This window comes from Opisthocomus hoazin, chromosome 6 (genome assembly GCF_030867145.1).
Source record: "Opisthocomus hoazin isolate bOpiHoa1 chromosome 6, bOpiHoa1.hap1, whole genome shotgun sequence".
In the NCBI taxonomy this organism is placed as follows: Eukaryota; Metazoa; Chordata; class Aves; order Opisthocomiformes; family Opisthocomidae; genus Opisthocomus; species Opisthocomus hoazin.
In genome coordinates, this window is record NC_134419.1 from 10,559,447 (window position 1) to 10,575,918 (window position 16,472).

Here is a 16,472-nt window from a genome sequence, read left to right on the forward strand (position 1 = left end):
GTTTGGGCAGCCTGTAGAACACGACTTCACTTCATCGCTGAATCCCTCCATCTCCCCTTTGGAAAGGGCTGAATCTCTGTGCCGTGCTTTTTCAGTTACTGGTGATAAAATACACCAGGCAGCATATGTGGGCTCTCTGGCTGCTGAAAAATGAAAGGGGCTGCAGAATGCGCCCTTTTGGTGGGGAAAGAGGGTGGGTAAGGTAGAAGGTGCCTTTCAAGAATTCAAAAAGTATGTTCTGACCAGCAAGGAGAGCAGTAAAGCTGATCTTTAATGTTGACTAAGGTGGCACCCAGGAAAATTCTCTTTCACCTCCCCAAGCTTTTCCTCGGAGGTCGGTGGGCAAACCAAGGAAGAGGCATCGGCATGATTAAGGGGGGGTAATTTTAAACAAATGGCATCTGAACAACAGGAGTCTCAAAGTACCCCCTGCTGTCGCCTCTGAAGCAGTGGCACAGGATGCTTAGCAGGATTTTGCTGACCTCGATGTGCAATATTTCACAAAGTGCATTCAGCCCTGTGCTTACCAGTGCGGTTTCTGCATTGTTGGCTGCATAAAAGGAAGCTCCTGTTTTTCATTGTGGCGTATTTTCTTCTGCTCTCTCTTCCTTCACCACATGTTTATTGAATCCTTTAGTAAGGATGGAAAGATGCTGTTATTTTTTTGAGGGCTGTGGGTGGGCTGGCTTTCAAGGTAGAGAGCAGCTTGGTTAATTTTCAAAACTAATAATTTTCCTTGGGCCACTTCAGTGGCAGCAACAGGCTTCAAATTTGGCTTCCATGGAAACATACTGCCATGGTAACTGAAAGGCCTGACAATCCTGAAGAAACACTCACTTGTCCCCTTCCTTCTCTCTTTCATTCTGTTTCGCATGTGATGTGAGTGTTTGGTTTCCCCTGCCAGATTCAATCAGTGCATTTAAAAAATCTCCAAGCACAGAAATGCACTTCTCTGGGAAGAAAAAGAAAAAAAATTGTAAAAGTGAAGGTGGCATTTCACTGGCATTGTATGCAAAAAAGCAGTTTTGAGACTGGAGGGAGATGCCATTGAGCCAAATTCCCTTCCAGTGGGGGAAAAAAATCCCTAAAAGAAATGCTTCATCCTTAGTTTCTGGGGACTGGCTGGCATGGGCTGGCCCAGGGAATCAGACCCTGCACAGAGTCCAACATGTGTAATACTGAGGATGGTGAGAATTGACTCATCTGCTGATTAGCGAACAGAGTACCAGTGATTTGCTGGGTCCCTTCCAGCTGATTAATTTGACGTTAAATTTTCTGTCGTTGCCTGTCACAGCTGCTTTCACACCGAGATTGGTTAGCAAGGTTTGGCAGGGTGACAAGCAGCCCCACTTCTGCAACTTTGCTCTGATTCAGTCTGGAGTGGGAGGGAAGGGGGAATGGGGCTTCCTGAAATGTTTTGCTAAGGGAGAAACAGAGCAAGGGCAAGGACTCTGCATGGCGGAGGGTACAGAGGAGCTTGGAGTCTGATGCTTTCAGTTTATGCTTTCTGTTTGATCCAGAGCAAAGCTCATGACCTGACCCATCGCTACAACAGGTCAACGTCCTATGGCCAGTTATTAGGTGGCACTGTGTGTGTGGAGGGGGTGGTGGATCTTGTCTCCCCCACTGTTCCCTTATGCTAAATCATCTCCGTCTGGACTGCAAAGACTTTTGTGGTTAGCTGTCTTGAGAATCACAATCCCTGCACCCAGCTCCAGGCTGCTTGTGGGGAAAGCAGAGTTGCCTCATTTATTTCCTGCTCCTTCTTTTATTCCCCAGTTTCACCCTGTTCTTCGTGCAGGTGTTCCCCTTGCAGCTGCTTTAGATCTGCTTGCTCAGCCAGGGGATGCTCCCGCGGACTGCCGTGGCCTCTACAGACTGTTGTGGAATGAAATGGAGAAACAGTTTGTGGAGCTACACGTAGGAGAGCAGACACAGACTGACGCAGGTTGGTGAATTGGGAACACGGGAAGGGTCAAGTCCTGTCCTCTTTAGTCAGAGAGCTGGGTTATAGAAACAATCCCAATGTAAACTGTTCCAACTTCAGAAGAGTTACTGGGGGCAATTAAAGGTGTACGTATGTCACTCTGTAGTAATGTTTTGCGTGGCTTAATTGCAGCTGGCGTTACCAGTACACTAGGTTGTTCTGCAGTTGCTGTGCCTGCCATTTTCTGTTAGAAATTTGAATTGCTTTTGGGGGTTCTACCTGCCAGTTCTGGGGGTGCGAGAGCTGCAACATCCTTATATGAGAAGAAATAGCTGTTTGCTGGAGACCTGTGTGGATGGTCCTGCTTGTCACCAAGCTTTGCTGGGGGCTTTTGTTGGTGGCGCCAGCAATCCAGTTGCTTCTGGTGATGGTGGACGAAGCAGGCTGGCTTTTCTTCTCTAGCAGAGGGAAGCTGAATGAAAGCGAGGAGTTGCATCGGGCTGAGGTAAGGAGTGATGCTGGAGAGGAACGGGCAGAAATGGCCACACTCAGCCGTGTCAGGCTGCCAGGAGGTTCCATGGCATGATCCAGGAGTTGGGCAACTTTTCATACGTTGCAAGTGAGCAATGTGTGGTCTAGGTCAAGCGAGGGGATTCTGCCCCTCTGCTCTGGTGAGAGCCCACCGGGAGTCCAGTGTCCAGCTCTGGAGCCCTCAGGATAGATATGGACCTGCTAGAGCGGGGACAGAGGAGGCCACAGAAGTGATCAGAGGGATGAAGCACCTCTGCTATGAGGAAAGGCTGAGAGAGTTGGGGTACTTAAAGGGGGCTTATGAGAAAGCTGAGGGCAGGCTTTTTAACAGGGCCTGTTGCAATAGGATAAGGGGTAATGGTTTTAAGCTATAAGAGGGTAGATTTAGGCTGGATATAAGGAAGAAATTTTTTACAACAAGGGTGGTGAAACACTGGCACAGGTTGCCCGGAGAGGTGGTCGATGCCCCATCCCTGGAAACATTCAAGGCCAGGCTGGACGGGGCTCTGAGCAACCCGATCGAGTCGGAGATGTCCCTGCTCATTGCAGGGGGGTTTGACTAGACGACCATTAATTGTCCCTTCCAACCCAAACTAATCTACGATTGTGTTTTGTTTCTGTGTGACATTATCCATGGGGACATGCTGTTTTCAGAGAAAAATTTGTACCCTTGATATGAAAAACCTGTTGGTTTCCTCTTCTGTTCAGCCGTGTTGTATCCGTGCTGCTCTACAGGGTGATCTTCATCTCGTTTGGGTACTTTCAGGCTGTGTTTACAGTGGATTGCCAATGCTCTGTGAGCTAACTGGGGGATGCCATCCAAAACATACTCCTTGCTGTGTTTTGTGAAAGGCTCATGTCACCCCTGGCTAGGGAAAATCCCTGTTATCCCCTGTGTGTACTCCCAGTGGCAGCTGGATGCAGCTTTCCTCATGTCCTGCCTTAGACTGCCTCACAGTGCTGTCACGCCCTGCAAACCCGTTTTCGTGGTGTTTCATCGGGTCAGAGCGCTTTCGCTCCCGTCTCTGCTGTCAGCCTCATTGCAGTGCAACAAGGGGCTTCCGTAACACTTCCCTCTGTTCTGAGCAATTTACTTCAAGTTTTACTTGAAACTGGGACAGGCTCCATCTCCTGCGCGAAAACACCAGCAGGTACCTGGTATACCTCGGAGCTTTGACCATTCTCTTTGTTTTCATTTTGGGTCTAAACCACTTGGGCAATTCTGCAAGCCTTCATCCCGCTGTTCACACCAAATGTGCTGCCGGAGCATCGGGTTTCCCCATGCAGTTGCATTGCAGCAAACTGGCAGTGATATCTGTGCTAGCGGCTAGAACACAGCCCTAGGGCTTGGGGTGGAAAGGCAGAACAGTCTGTCTCATCCTAAACCCACTGCACGGTCCCAGCTCTCCCTCCCAGCCCCTGCTGCGAGCAGAAAGCGGTCTGCGTTACATCTCCCTCACCCTAGAAACTCAAGCGTGTTGCTGTGATTGCCTGCCTCTGAATTTCAGGGCTGGCAATTGCTATGGCATTGTAAAATTAATTATTCATTAATATAACAGCCTGCAACTTCGGAGGAAAACAAATGGCATAACAAAGGAACCCTTCAGAGTGGGGAAAAAGACAGGAGAAGCGTATGAAGTCGTTTGTGAACATCACATATCCTGAATGGAGAGAGATCTCACTGAAATTAATTTTTCTTTTCCCTTTCCTCCCCCCCCCCCTAACCAATGCCATTTTCCTCTTGCTGTCTTTGGCAGGCTTAATTCCTTAGCATTTCCCTCTTCCCCTGCGCTGTTTTTCTCGCTCTCCTCCTGCCTCTTGTGAAACTGAGGGTTTGGGGGAGGGAAGAGGGCGGCTTTGCCGAGGGCTTTGTTTTATACTCAGCTTCGCTTCCATCCTGCTCCGTCTCACACCCCTGTGAGCCTTTCGAATCGGAAGCCCCTCTGGTATATAAATGAGGTCTGCTGCAGTCACAGGCTGCGATTGCGAATTTATGAGGGAAGCGATCAGATTAATTGGGCAGCAGTGGGAGTGTTCAGTTAGACTGGCTTCTGATTAATTACCCTCTGTCAGACCATGTCAGCACACCTCCTAATGCTGAAAGTGTTGCCTGAGGTCTGTGGAGCAGCAAGGCCTTGGCTTTAACCAATGGCAAAGCCAAACGTGCCCCAAGAGTGATAGTTTCTCCTCCACCGCCCTCATTTCAAGGAGAAATTTGCCAAAGTCTCAACCAAATATTTGAAGCCATTTTGGCCAATTTGCTTTTGCTTCTAAAAAACTGGGATGATGGGGGAGGATTTTTAGGAAATCAGATGGCAATTTGTACTGGTCCTTTCAGTACAGATCTATCGGCTGTCCTCGGTGTAGCATTGCGAAGGTACACCAAACATTGTCATCTGAAGCTGATCCTGTTAGCATTTTGGTTTTGTGCTTTCCCTCCACACATTATCCCAAAGGGTGATGAATCCAGGGGCTCTCTGGGGAAGGCACTAAGCTGGCACTGGAGCTGCTCCAAGCAGAGTTGCTCCATCTGTTCAGCCTGTGCCTCTTGGCTTCCCTGGAGCTCTCCGCAGGGCTGGAAGCAATGCAAGCCCTCTAGCTCCATTTGCCTGCTGGAAGGCAGGGATACTTGCCTCTCCCACCTGCAGAGCCGTGTACAGATGCCATGAGAGGTCTGCGCTGTTGTGCAGGCTGGAGGAGAGCCTGGAGGGAACGTCTGTACCGGTACTCTCTACCGATTAGTTTGTGCACTGACCTCATCTCCCAGTGTAAATATCTCCACTTTTCTAAAAATTATTCCTTGTAATCACATTCCTTCTCAGCCTTTGCCTGTTCAGGTAAATACGCTGAGCCCTTTGGGTGGGCAGAGCCCCTCATTCTGACTCCGGCGGTGTGCGCTGAGGTGTGTCACTGTCTCACACTAGCGCTGATGCTGCCCATCTCCCCAGAAATCTCTCAGCCAGTTACATGAAGATTGCTCTGGTTGTCTTGGTATTTGCAGCCTCTAACTTGCTTCTGCATATCCAGTCTTTTCCTCTCCTCTGGGAACAATCAACCAGAGGTCAAGTCTTCGCTCTTAGAGCAAAAATTCTAATTGCTCCCTAATGGCATTGCTGCCTGCTGTTGAATTTCAGCCCTGTTACGTTACTGAGGTGCGCAGCATTATGCTTGTGGTGTTCTGGTCCTCTTCTAAGTGATGGCTCAGTGTCATCAGCAGATCTCACTGCTTGACTTCTCCTTCTGTCTGGGTCGTCAACTAAAATCATTTAATTGCTTGATGAATTACATTGTTGCTGCTCTCTCCTCATTTATTAGATCTTTCCCTGTCGGCACAACCGTGGCATAAAAATTCTGGCTTCTGTGCAGATCCCTCTCAGGGGCTAACATCACTGAAGTTACTTTTACAGGAGACATATGTATAACCAATCTCTTCACAAAAATTTACAAAATCTGCTTGTACAGTGTTTCTGCCTGAAAGAACGAACCTGCCTGGGGAAGGAGTGCGTGGGTGGTAGCATGCTGCATAAGCAGCACGGCTCTTTCAGGCCCTGCAGTAGCTAAAGGACATGCTTCCCAGATCTCCAGACTCAAGTTTTAGCTTCCTAACATCACATGACAATTAAAATAAGCAGATCCCTATAGTTTATGAAGTTTCATACAACTTGTTGTCTTTTGATTTAGCACAAGAAATGTACAGCTATAAGAAAAAGTATAGATTTCATGGGGGTGGGTGGCTGTGTGTTCTGTTTTCTTCCCCATGTGACAAGTCCAGATTTCTTCTACTTTTGATTGCCAGTTGGTATCTGAATTACACAATCCCTTTTTCTGAACCCTTCAAGTAACACCCTGCTCTTTCCCTGTGCATGCTACTTCTGGAGCAGGGACAGTTGACCGTGCTTTCCTCTGCAGTCCAGTCTGCCTACTGACTTCTTACGTGGAGGACTTTGTTCCATAATCTTGAGGCATCTCCAAGATACCAACTCTGTTTTATCTCTCAGTTGGGTGAAATCTCTCACCAGAGGCTGTGTCCTTAGTTGCCTCCCTCAGGAGTCAAGACTGACATCCCGGTTTTGGCCACTTGCGTGCAATACCCCAGCGATGTGAGGATCCTGAAGGTCTTGACCACCCTGCTTAATTTTGTGCCTGAATCAAGCACTTTCCCTTTTCAGGTTACATGAGAACAGAAGCCAGACAATCCTGACTCTCCCATCAGAGTTTTTGGTCCAGTTCACAGCTTTGTAAAGGGCACAAGCTGCCACATGTCAGCTCCTCTGGCCACTGGCACACGCGAGGCAATGCGCGCCTCTCTCGTGGGTGGTTAAACTGTTCTGAATTACGCTGTATTTATTACACAAGAAGAACGCACACAAACTATTACTGTGGATCCTCATGGTGAGTAGTTCCAATGCTTAAAGCCTGTGGCTGGATATGGAAGATTTCCAACACCACCAGTTACTCACAAACTGCACGTAAACAGATCCCTTACGTTATGGTTTTGGAAATATTCCCCCCTTGGGCTTCTTCATTATCAGTTCAAGACAGCAACAATTCAGCCCAGTATCTGAATTATGAATGCCAGCTTCTGTCTGCTTCCATGCAGCCACTCAGCATTGCCTGAGTTCCTTAGATGGGTTTAAGCCCAAACTGAGTTTCAAGGAATGCTGCCAAACTTTTCCAACAGCAGCAAAGTCAGTAAGCTTCCCTTCCCACTTTGATTGTAGCTTTCTTTTTTATTATTACTTGTCATGTGTTTTTTTTATCTGTTGAATAATTCAGCTAATAGGCTGGCACTTGAGTGCTTGAGAGCTGTGTTCCCTAATGAGGGAAGCAGCTTGCCAAATTTTATCTTTCCAGTTGTTTGACTGCAAACCCAACATCGTTAACAAATCACCATGGAATAGCCGTGGAAATGCAGAACAAAACGTTGTTGTCTGAAGTGGGCAAGGAGGTAAAAATAAACAGAGTGAAAGAAACCCAAGCCCTGCACGGGAAAACAAAGCAAGAAAGTGAAGTGTGCGTGGAAGGAAGTGATGATAGTAGAAATCTCTTTGCAACCTCATTTTATCTCAATATCTGCAAGCAGGAAAGCTTTATGGGAGAAAGGATGTTAACTTGCTGAAGAGACATAGCTGCACTAGCTCAGAGGACGGGTGTAGGTGTATCTGTTGGCAGCTCTGCTTCTTTCCATGTTTACATGAATAAAGTTTTGTATAAAGAGCAGGTTTTTTGTTGCCAACTTTTTTTTTTTAATCTGAATGTTTTACGGTCTGTGTGATGCAGATGGGATTAAAAAATATATATATGTGATGCCTTTTTGCACATTGCTTAATCCCCTGTAAAGTAGCATTAAGATCATATTGGCTTCATTTTTTTTCAGATCGAGATTCATGCTGACATGTTTCAGGTGAGTGTTTAGTCCTTCGCCCTCCTTGCACTTGTTCTTTTCTGGATTCTCCACCTCTGCTTACCAGAGCAGTGCTCAGCAGCTCTGGGTGCCTGAAGAGTCCCACCTGACCTGCAAGTAAGTGAGGACATTTGCAAGGTCCCTCAGCTCCTTTGCAGGACAATCACTGCCATAGCTTGTCAATCAGGCAGAAACACAAGCTGGATGAGAAGCAGGAACCTGAATAAAGTAATGTGCCCCCACATGTGCAAGGTAAGGATGGTCAGATCATGTTCTGGGCCCACTTCATGTTAGCCTAAATGATGCTCAGGGAGCAGGTTCTTAAACTTGGTATGAATCTCATTTTGGTGGTAGGTGCTAAATATGTAGCTGAACTACTGCGAAAGCGTAGTACCTCAGTGTCATGTCAGTAGGAAATGCTCTTTGGTTTTGTGTTAGATTGGTGCTGAAAGCTTTTATCACCCTAGGCAGAAGTGCAAACGTTAGCATTGTGTCCTGTTGCAATAGAACACGCGAGCTGGCGAAGCACAAACAGAAACAAAGGCTTGGGAATAGACCGTTGTCTCCCATCAAAGACACACACCTACCAGGATGCTGGTCAGGATGTCCAACAGGCTTCTGTCTCTTAAGGGTCTGACAGCAAATCCCTACGAGAACTGGCTGGATATCTAATAATACTTCTTAACATAGCTGTTTAAGGAATAGTTATTTTCTTGTTAAGCAGAAGTTAAGTGTTAGGGAAAGGACAAGCAATGTCAGCACTTTAGTTTTTGAAGCAAAGATTTTTGTTCATGAGGGGAGCAGCCAGGAGATGGGAAAATGTAATAAATAGAGCTTTTCATCCAGAGATACCAATGTCATTCACGTTTCAGGGATGAGAAAACCGAGACTTGAGAAGCTGAAGTGGCTCAGACAAGTCCTCCTGCAAGTTAGCAGCTTGCCCGAGACCAGAACTCTCATCTTGAGTCCCTGTCCAGTGAAACTATGCAGCTGAACTAAGATTACACTAAAAGTGCTACATTTGAGTTCAACATCATTATCTTGGCTGTCCGATGCTTTCTGCAACACAGGGAAGCTACTCATCTTAGGTCTTGGGGCCAAATTCTCAGCAGTGGATGTGGGATGGGATGCTTAATGCAATAGAGACTCTTATCTCAAACATTGACTTAAAAAATGGACATCTAAAAACCTCACAAATGGCAAAGGTGCCTGTTACTCTAGGTGCTGTACAAACATGGCTCCAAAAGATTGCCCTGAGCCCGGGAAGTGTGTTTTCTAATTTCTTTCCTGTTGTGTTGCCAGCATTTACACAAAATGCAGAACACTGAGCTGAGTGGTAGAGCTGGGCAAAATTTGGCACTTCTGAATTGAGCTAAGCTGGTTTAATTGGAAATTAAGATCCCACTCATCTGGCCTGTAATTGCTATTATAGGATCCTTTGAAGACACCAGGCTCAATTAAGTCAACCTTGCTGTATGGACATCCAGGGAACTGCACCAAATTAGAGTGGTTAAAGATCAGACTTGTTATGTTTGTTTGCACTCAAAGCCTGGAGAAGGGAAACAGAGATGAACAACAATGATGATGGTAGCAAAACAAAGGAAAACAGACAAAATGAATGACTGAGATCTCATGGAGCATTGCTCAAAAGGAGTCCTCCGGGAACGCAAACTCACAGTTGTTGCTTCTGGAAGGCAGCTCCGCTTTTGTTTTCATGGAGCACCTTCCTCCCTGCCTCTTGCTTATTTACAATCTATCTTCTGTTTCATATCAGTCTTACTTGTTTCTTAGTCCATCCTTCAGCTGTTGGTGGCAGGAGATAAAATACCCTTTCACTTGCATAGCAGGAATATATGTGATACGAAGCCAGATGGCTGCCGAGATGAGCAATTGAGTGAGTCTGCACGTTATCAGTTGCAGCTGCTGTTTTTGCAGTCAGAGGTGACGGGAGGGTTCCCAGCAGCAGCCGGGAGCAGATGGGCAAAGAGGGATCTGTCTTGGTGGCATCTGAGTAAAATCCACTGGGATGGGGTGTGTTCAGCCCCACTCTGGGTTTAGGCCTTCTGCCGGACAGCAGGATCATAGGAATGGATTTGTTCTAGCCTGCCCGTAAGGGTGATGGCCAGAAGATCGCTTTGACACACTGGTGTGATCCCACTGTATTTGGTTGAAGCTGAACGGATTTTCTCAGTTTCTTGCTCTTCCTTCTTTGTTTTCCTTTTACTGCTGCATTACATTACTAAAAATACCTAAAAAAATTATCATTTACTGAGCTGCTTCCTCTGCTTGTTCTTGTTCCAGGCACAAACATCCATCTCTCTCTAAACACCTATCTCATCTGCCCAAATTACATCAGTACTTCAAAGCAGGACTTCACCTGTAGAGAACCTGTTCTGTAATCCTGGCTTGTCCCCTCCTGCGCTAAGAGATCTGGCACTCGAGGCAGGGGTCTAGTTTGGTAATGGTTGAAGGGAAGGGTTGATAATCCTGTCATCCTCTAAACTGGAGGTTGGAACATCTTGGCTTCTTGCTGAGAATTAGAAGGGCTGTTTTGGGGCAAGCTAAATCCTGTCTGACTCTGCCTCCAGTTTCTGTCAGTGGCCAGGAGGAGATGCTGAAGGAAGACAAGTAATTAGTATACTTTCCCTGCCTGAAAACCCCAGCCTTTGGCAATCAGCAGCCAGGGGACTTGATGAACTGGAGGTGTGATGTGCAGTCAGCAAAAGGCAGAGATGTTTGTCATCTTTATGAAGCTTAAAGAAGACTTGCTATTCCATGTTTCCTTCCTGTCTGATTCACCCATGACACAACACTCCTACAGCCTCACGGCTCAGAAGACAGGCTGAATTTTAGCTGCAATTGTTCTTGATTCAGGATGTTTCAAGGTGGGTCCTGTGGGTGATGAGTTTTGCTGTGTCCTGTCTCCTTAAGCTGGAAGTTTGGAAGCTCTCTTCTGGAACTGCATTGATAGCTGAAGTGTCAGATCTTGGTGTTCTGGCTGTGACCTCTTCACAGAAAATTCTGCTCTCTGGGTAAAAGGAAACAACAAAAAAAACCCAACTCAAAAAGAGTCTCTGTGAAAGGACGAAACCAAGTTGGCGTAAAACAGTTTAGCTTTGTGGATGATGTTGTGAGAACTATCCCAGTTCAGAGCAGGAGAGGATCTGGCTTGTCGTATTTGGAAGACAACAGCCTAAGGTGGTACCTGACTGGTGACCACCCAGGTACCTGGATCCCTGGGAACATGCTTAAGGTTTTTCTTCTGCCCACGTCTGCTGTCTGGCAGTAGGGAAATGTCTGGCACACCAGCTCTGGCTGAGGGATGTCGTGCCTCAGGCACTGCACACTTCCCTGCTCAGAGCTTCAAGCATTTTGACACCAGGAATGTAAGAGTTTTCAGACTTGAGGTTCCTGAATTTGGCCTGTTTGCACTTTGTGTTTGGCTCACTGCCCTAAGGATGGGCAGCAATGGTTGCCAGCCATGTGGTGAGTGAAGAAAGGAAGATCTCAATATTTCCCTTCCTGAGATACGTAACATTGGGATGGGGATGTCACTGTGTTGAGGGCATATAGTTGCCTGGACAATCATTATTGGGGATAATAGCAGGCCTTTTGTATTAGGACGTGGCCAAGAGGTCCCTGTGTTTCCTCTCCAGGAGAAGCCTTCATGGGAGGGAGAACAAGCTGACGTGCAGTTTGAGATGGGATAAGGTACTTCTCCAAATGCAAGGTACAGAAGTTGCACTGCCTATCCCTCCTAGGACGGTGATGGGTTCAGTTACACTCAACACGATGGCAGCGCATAGAGCTATCTCTGTTCTGTGTGTCTCTCAGATCGAGTCCAATTTAGGTCTATTTCCTTAAAAAGCGTATTCCCCATATAATAACTTTTTCGTTTTACATTTGTTACAGCTGCGTATGCAATTACGTATGTTTTCTGTGCATGTGTTTGCACGTACAACTGCTCTAATTCTGAGCATGGCTATTTCCTATCTGTCGTGATCTGACTACAGCAAAAATTAAAATAAAGATTAGATTAGTTGCCGTGGTAACTGCTACCCCTGCCTCATATGACGCACAGATTCTGTGAAGCGAAGGAGCACATATCAATTTACACTCTTAATTTTTGGGACACTCAGGGTTCAGCTCTTCCCAGGAGGTTCTCTGATGACAGCAAGTGATATCTCCCTGTTCCACTCAGCAGGCTTATCTGCTTCAACTTTTTGTAATTCGTAAGAGCTTCAGAGCTGCTACCACCATCTCTTGGTGGAAACAATCTCGTCTTCATTTCAGTTTCTTGCTTAGAATGAAAAAAATGAGTGGGAGAATGATTAAAAAAGTCAGGTCTGGGGGACAGGGAGGCTGTGAGAGATGTATTTACCCCCTTGAGAAAGGAAACAGCCAGGACCTCACAGGGCATCAGTGCAGAGGCTGTGCATGGACTGGAGTTCTATGGCTAACGAGTAATTGCTAACAAGGGGGAGAATTGTCACATAACATGAGCAGTCATGAATTAGCAGAGAAGCGCACAAAAGAGGGTAACTCAGATTTGCTGGGCTCTCTTGGTTCATTTGCTCTCATGACTGTACATCAAGGTTCTAAATGTCTCTGCTTTGTGATGGAGAAAATTAACAGCCTTGAATAGATGTAGTCAGACTAATGATGTCTTGTGGTGTGAGATCTCACTCGTTGCATCTCCCAGCTATCGGATCTCATAAGGTGTAGGATGAGATGAATTGTCTGGTCCGCAGGAGGAGAGCACACGAAGAGGTAATACACTTGACTGCAGTTAATGATTGCTGCTCTGTGCTTTACAGGGATAAGAAGTCTTTTGATTCTTGCCCATCAGGTGCATATCCATGTTGTCTTTCAGTCTGCATCCTTAGTCCCTTCTCAGAATTTATTCCAGAGCTACCACCGCTCCCACAGCTGCATCTTACAGCACAGAAGCCACAGTTATGAGCCTGCTGGTAAAGAAGGGATGAGAAGGGAAGGTCTGGGCTATGCCTCTCTCTCTACCATTCCCACATCATTTCTTCTCCATTGTTTTCCCTGCCACTTTTTGTCTCCTCCCAAAAAAAAAGTATTTAAAGGCCCTACTTCCAGAAAAACCTGCTTACCTTGGGTGCATTGGGTATCTAGTTCAGCCACAGACTGAACAAGCCACAGACCTTGGCAAAGCATTTGGAAAATAAGTTTAATACCACCTTGTCTGTCTGTATCTAACTTGCTCGTAAAAATCAATCTCTCTTCTCCATGTGTGATGGACATCTCTCCCTGCTGATCTGTCTAGCAATTTCTGAGTCTGCCTGACAGCACACCTCAGTCTTCCCAGCTGGAAGCCCAGCTCAGGGTTTCTTGCCGCCTTCTCCAGGGATGCAGACTGTGGCACCTGCTTGTCTGCTTCAGGGAGCTGGAACCAGCGTGGGGATTCTCAGCAGCATGATCAGAACTGGGTTCACCAGATCTAACTATCCTGGGATGGGGAACCATAGGCTCTTGTGAAACACCAAATCATCCATCATCTTGAGTTTCTCCTCAAAAATCCACGAGGAAAAACATTCCATGTGGCGGTGGCTTAACATGCTGAAAGAGGACAAAATGTCCCAGCTCATGCTGGAGAGGCAGCAGTATAGTTTGAGGCGTCTGTGTTGTCACAGCTGTAAGAACAGAAATATATTATGAGTGCTGATTATATTAATTAAAGTTGTGCTGCTGTTTGTGTGAGCATTTCCAGAGAGGAATACAGATTTTCCCATTGTTTTATTTCCAGGCAGAAGCTGGAGGCCTGACAGGGGCCAAGTCTGTACAACGCGAGAACATACGTGCTGTGGTTCCTGAAATACGGTAAAATACCCAGTGTATTTTAAAAATGCAGTCACTGAAAGCAATATTCCTTTTCCTCAGATTGATTCCCTAGAGACTTTGACAAAAGAAACACATTTTTGTTTTCTCTAGCATCCCTGACCTGAGCCATATACACAGACATCTGCCCTGGGAACTGCTTTGTGCCTCAGTTTACCTCCAATTTCAAGAAAGGAAATGGGATAATTAGTTTTCCCCTGTCTCCTTGTTTTGTGTGGGACATCTAGTCTTCAAGACCTTAGTCTGTGTATTCACATAGTGTAACACTATGGGACTGTTGCTTTTTCACCCTGACTGTGACAAAGCAATGTCAGTGCTAAAGGTGTTCTCCTCTGTATCGCCCAGGAGTCATCTTGGACTGTGGAGAACCCCTCTGGCTTCGGGGATGAGCTGGGCTGTTTACTGAGCTTGCTGTTTCTCCTCCTTCCAGCCGCTGCTGCTCAGCTCAGACCCTCGGTGCAATTCCTGGGGACCTTTGCCATAGGTTTCCTGGAGCTTTACTTGCTGGTACCTTCATAAAACTCTCACTGCTGGTTTGTTCTCTTCCCCTCCTTTCCAGTCACCAGGGCTTCACTGCTAAGAGCTAAAATAAGACGCCAGCTCTGAAGGGGCAAGGTCCTTTATTCCGCCGTGCTCTTGCCATGGCTGGGAGATGGCAGCTGCTGGCGACATAAGCGGGAGGAATGGGCTGTCTCTTAACACAAGTGCCCTATTTATGGGCTGTTAAGGACTCCCGCAATAATGCAGAGTTCTGGATGTCTGCTTCTTATGGGGGCTGCAGAAAGCATTGTCTCTTCTGCTTTATGGCTTATTAGCAAAGCAAGCTATTGTGGGACGGAGACTGTGGGAAATGCAGGGGTACCTGTGCCAGCTTGTGTCTTGTATTAATGCGATTGCCTTGGCTGTATTAGCACTGAGCATTTTCAGGGCAGCTTCAGTCTGCCCTGGCCTAGACCTTCTCATTTTCTATCTAGATTCACTTGATAGTAGCCAAGTGTTGCCCTTCCTTCAGCAAGAGCTCTTCTCCCTCTCTGCTTAGCAGCCTGCTTTCTTAAACACTTGTATGAACGCAACCTCCTTCCCAAATCGGCTGGGAGGCTCACAAGCTATTGCAGAACCACATCCCCTTCTCCTCTGAGCATGGTGAAACTTAATGCAAAAGGACTGGAACAAGTGAAGGGTTCTAATAAAACCCGAAATAAAATCTCTCTTTAGTAAAACTTCATTTGTAAAATTAGCAAAACTTGGTGCGGGAAGGAAGGTAATGTGTGCTGTGTACAGGTCAGCACTGCTTCTGTTTTCCTTCTGGCTTCAGCGCCTGACCTTGGTATTGGTGTTGCATCTCTGTCTCACTGGATTAAGAAAACCTGTCCTGCTGCATTCTGGCTTGTGCCTTAAGGATGAAGAGTGGAAACCATAGATTTGGGGACTGGAGAGGGCTTTAAAAATACTGTCCTGCTGCCCCAAGGTGAGCTTGGTACCTTAATAGGATCGGCACATGTATTTTTATACATTGTTAGATGCAACAACTGCTATGTGTCTTTACAAGATGCAGATTCAGATAGATCTGTGCTCAGTGGAATATGGTTTACTACAGAAAGAGAAAATGAGGACAAAGTCTTTATCGGCGTGATATGGGTGAGGGAAAGTGGTTGGGAAAAGAGCAGGTTTAGTCCTCAGCGCTACCAAAACCTTGTGATGTGATCCGACGCAAGCCACTTCTTCTCAACGTGTTCCAGAACCCTTCTGTAGGGAAAGAGCCAGCAGGATTTCCTTTGTGGCACATCCAAGCTGCCTGTCAGCACCTTCTGTACGGGCTCGATCCTGTCCCGAAGAGCTGATGCAGTTGCACTGACCACAGCGGGGCCCCAGTCATGCCCACACCCATAGGCTTGCAAGACCTCTGTGGGGCACAGATGCTGGCCTTGCTTGTCAAAAGCAAGGGAACAGGTAGCAAGGTATTTTTATCATCCTGCATGTTATCCTACACTGCTGCAGCCGCTTGCTTCACTTCCTACAGCAGCACAGTTTTAGCGCTGTCTAAAAGCCTATCTTTGTGCAGCCACGCTCCCTATCTCTCTGCCTAATCTTCCCCATTTTGAACGACATTCGGCTTTCTCTTGTTTTGCTGCTGTTCGGGGACCCAGAGATTTGAGTCTTTCCGTCTTTCAGCCTGATACTTTTCCGAGCAAATGTAATCTAATGCTTACAGCGGGCTTTCTCAGGCACAATGTGTTGTGCTTCCCAGTACAAGCTGTCTCTGTTGGCTCTAAACTGCAATAACAACTATCTTTAATCATCTTTCTTGTTCAGCTTGTAATAGGCGGCTTAACCACAGAAGATGAACTTGAGAATTTTCCTAGCCCATGCCTGGTATGATCCTGGGCTGGTTTCTGTTTCCTACCCTTTTGTAATAATTACTCGGTGGTGAAACCTGAGTGGAAGTTGTCTGGCCTCAGAGAGCTGCTGTTCGCTTCCTCTGACGGGTCAAAACAGCAGGAGAGTGGGTGAAAAAGACTGGGTCACATTGCTCTCACAAGGCTTAGAGAGACAAACAGCAGCTCATCTTCATCCTGAAATAATCGCTTGCAAAGTCAGAGCTTTCCGGGTGGGATGTGTCAGCTGCAATTTTGGGATGAGTTCCTGCCTCCTGAATCAGTGACCAAACAGTCCAGCACAGCAGGTGATGAATATGCTTTTCCATCTTCTTCTGCTTTCTAGTGCCAGATCTGCACCAAAAAGTCA